Source organism: Psammomys obesus, unplaced genomic scaffold (assembly GCF_907164565.1).
Source record: "Psammomys obesus unplaced genomic scaffold, mPsaObe1.curated_primary_1811, whole genome shotgun sequence".
In the NCBI taxonomy this organism is placed as follows: domain Eukaryota; kingdom Metazoa; phylum Chordata; class Mammalia; order Rodentia; family Muridae; genus Psammomys; species Psammomys obesus.
In genome coordinates, this window is record NW_026596079.1 from 39,040,448 (window position 1) to 39,044,162 (window position 3,715).

Here is a 3,715-nt window from a genome sequence, read left to right on the forward strand (position 1 = left end):
CCCGTGGTGCATCGCCGTTTCCGGGGAGGGGGCCGGCGGCGGCCGCGAGGGCAGGGGTCCGCCGCTGACCCCGGAGCGCGGCGGCCGGGCCCGGGCGGAGCGGCGGGCCGCGGCGGCCGGGGCGCCGGGTGATGAATGGAGCGGGGCGGGCCTCGAGCCGGCGTCCGCTGACAGCTGGGGAGGAGGCTGGATTCTTGCGGGCGGGGGAGGTGCGGGGCGCGCTCCCGGCGCAGCAAAGTTGACCTCGGCCGGGGCCCGGCGGCGGGGAAGCCCGTTGTCAAGTGGCGAGCGGGTAGGCCTTTGGCCCCTTCTGGAAGCCTCGACGCGGCCGCCCCGCCCCTGCGGCTCTCCTGATTGGGCCGAGTCGCTTTCACTTACCCCAGTCACCTCCTGAAGCCTGCAGATTAGTCACCATGGCTTCGTTTTCCCGTCCCCGCCGTGTTCGCGGGGCAGAAAGAGGGCGAAGGGTAGGTTGATGGCGGCTCAGCGAGTACTGTGCTCGCTGCTGGCAGTTAGTGGTGGCCGAACGCGTCTTAACAGTATCACGTATCCTGAACGTGTGTTACCGGTTGAGAGGCGGTCGTTTACAGCCTCAGGGTGGTTGAGCAGATTGAACTCAATTTTGTGGTGGATATGCTACGTTGTTTTTGTCCTCTTGTGTTTTACTATTAATGTGTGCTCAGTCTGGGTGAGAGCTGATTAACTCCCTTACTCAGGAAAGGATTATGTATGTGGACTGTGAACTAGCCTGGCAGAAATAGATCTGACAATAGCTTGTACTGATCAATAAGCCTTGCGGAGTTCGTGTTAAGTAGGAAAGGGTGTTTAAATAAAGTTGTAGATAACAAAGATGAATCGAGTAATCAGTTTATTTCTCTCCCAGGGTTTTAGTATGACCCCTAATGAAGTCAGAATGGTAGCTCCAATTTAGATCCCCAGCTAACATTCTGCTGTACTGGTCGTCACTGATTATTCTTCGTTACGGACATCAGAATACTTCACAGCTTCGACTGTAGTTAATTCCTGTATATTAAATACAGCTCCATACTTTGATATTTAAAAATTGGCAGTAAAAAAAAAATCTCATTAGTTGTTATGTTTGGTTAGTTTTCTTGTTTGTTACAGGGCCCCACTTTGTAGCCCAGACAGAATTGCTGACTTACCCCCCACCTCGGCCTGGTGCTGGGATTATAGGCTTAAGACAAAGTCTGGCTTCTATTTAATAAGTTTTAATGAAGAAGTGATGCAGAGGATCGTTCAGAAAGTTTTTGAAGCCAGACTTGGCCACATAAAAAGCAAAATCCTTGCTTTATAATGTAAATATAAGATATATGGAACATTGCTAACACCCCACAAAAGTTCTTTTGACAGTTCATGTCAGTTCCTGTAGATACCCATCTGCTCTTTTTTTTTTTTTTAAATCGAACTTAAATGGAATCAACTGCTAATGCATTTCTTTGTGTAAAAGGTTTTATTTAGCATGTCTTTGCACATTAGTAGATTGTTCCTTTGTGGTCTGTGTGAATAAATGCCTGATAAAATAAACCCTTGTTGCAGGACTTTAATCCCAACACTTGGGAGGCAGAGGCAGGTGGATCTCTGGTCTACAAAGCATAAAAAAATAAGTAAAACCTCTTCTGAGTGCTTGCAGCCCAAACCTTTCCTCTGAGTGTCAAGAGGCAGGCAGATCACTGTGGTCTTGAGGACAGCCAGGGCTACACAGAGAAACCCTGTCTACAAAATACACTTTTTTGGAAAAGTTGTAAAGATAGTGTGGCATTTGTAAAGGTGATGTCAAGAGAAAAACAAATTTGAGGAATGTCAAGGTGGAGTTGTATTTGTAGTTGGGCAAATGCTTGCCTAGAATGTCAAGACCTGGGTTTGATTTCCTAGCACCCCATAAACCAGGTGAGGTACACACACCTAACATTCATTTATAATCCCAGCACTTGGGAAATGGAGGCAGGAGGATCCTCATTTCAGTGTCATCTTTGGCCACACAAGAGTTTCAGGGTCAGCCTACATGGTCTTTCAGCCCATCTCCACCTCCTCAGTTAACACAAATCATTCTAAATGAAAGTGTTTTTCTTCTTCTTCTTCTTCTTCTTCTTCTTCTTCTTCTTCTTCTTCTTCTTCTTCTTCTTCTTCTTCTTCTTCTTCTTCTTCTTTTTTTTTTTTTTTTTTTTCTTTTTTTTTTTTTTTTTTTTTTTTTTTTTTTTTTTTTTTTTTTTTTTTTTTTTTTAGAAAGGGTAGACCAGACCAGGCTGGGCTCAGAGATCTGCCTGTCTCTGCCTTTTGAGTGCTGGGATTAAAGGTAAGAGTCACCACTGCCTGGCTAGTAATGTTTTGGGTTTTTTTTTTTTGTTTGTTTGTTTTGGTTTTTTTAGTAATGTATTTTTCAGTACTGCTTTCCATCCACATTTCACTTATCCTTTATGTTTGCTTTTTCCAGATAAACATTTGCATTTCTCCTGGATGTAAATGTCCATCTTACCCTGTGGGCCACTTGTAGTATCTGTTAAAATGTCTTTAAAATTAGAAAGCCTTCATTTGCTAGTAGTGTCTCTGTTAAATGAGAACATTTAAATACTAAAGAACATTTTTACAAATTGTTTTGAGAGAGCATCTAATGGCCCAGCTGAGCGTTCAACTCCTTATGTAGGTGATGTAGGTGAGGTTGGCCTTCAACTCATGATCTTTCTGCCTTTGCCTCAAATGCTAGGGATTAAAATTTTAGGTCACACATTGTTTATAAATTGGATATGAGTTCTTTTCTTTCCCTCAGCAACCTTGGTTTTAGGAGTGGTCAATTTTCCTCACTGGGTAGAACATTCTATTTTTGTTCATTGTTGCCTAGATCCTGCTTTAGAGCAGATAGTCTTTAGTAATGCATAGAGTGCTTCTGAGAACCTACAAACTCTTGACCTTCTATTCTATATAGTTTCCAGCTTAGTATTTCTGGTAGTATTTTTACTACCCCTTCCTTAGAAAATACAATCCATATGTGCTACTTGGAAATAGAAACCACTAAAGGACAAAAGAAATTTAGACATATATCATATATACCATTTCCTAATTTTAACTCTACCCAGTCAAACCATTATTGGGATCACCATTTCTAAAGCACTAAATTTTGCACCTTTTTTTTTTTTTTTAATATGCCAAGCTTCACATTTATTTGCTTCTGGTGACAATCAAATGAAATAGAGGTTAGATATGATGAGAAAAGCCTTGCCTAAGGCTTTTCAAATTACTTTTTAGACAGGGTCTCATGTCTCCTAAGCTGGTTTCAGGTTCTTGTTTTTGATAAAGGATGACTTTAAACTCCTGGTTTATTTGCTGGGGTCACAAGTATGTACTACCACGTCTAGCTTAATTCATAAATTTGTAGCAAAGGATAATTTGAACTTGATCTAAAAGGAATTCCAGGTAGTTCCAAGATTGTGCTAGATCGTTATGTATTTAAAGTTAACTTTTGTCATTTTGTTTACGATGGGTTTTAGCTATGTAACCTAGGCTGGTGTTGAACTTAGTCATCCTGCTTAGTTAGCTTCCTGAGTGTGGAGATTATAAGTATATAGTACCATGGAACAGTTGGAATATCACTTTAGAAGAATACTATTAAATAAACTAAACTTTGTTAAATCATTTAAATTAACCTGTTAGAAATACAACCTAATTTTTATAACAGAACTTTCTATTTTTATTTCTTTAG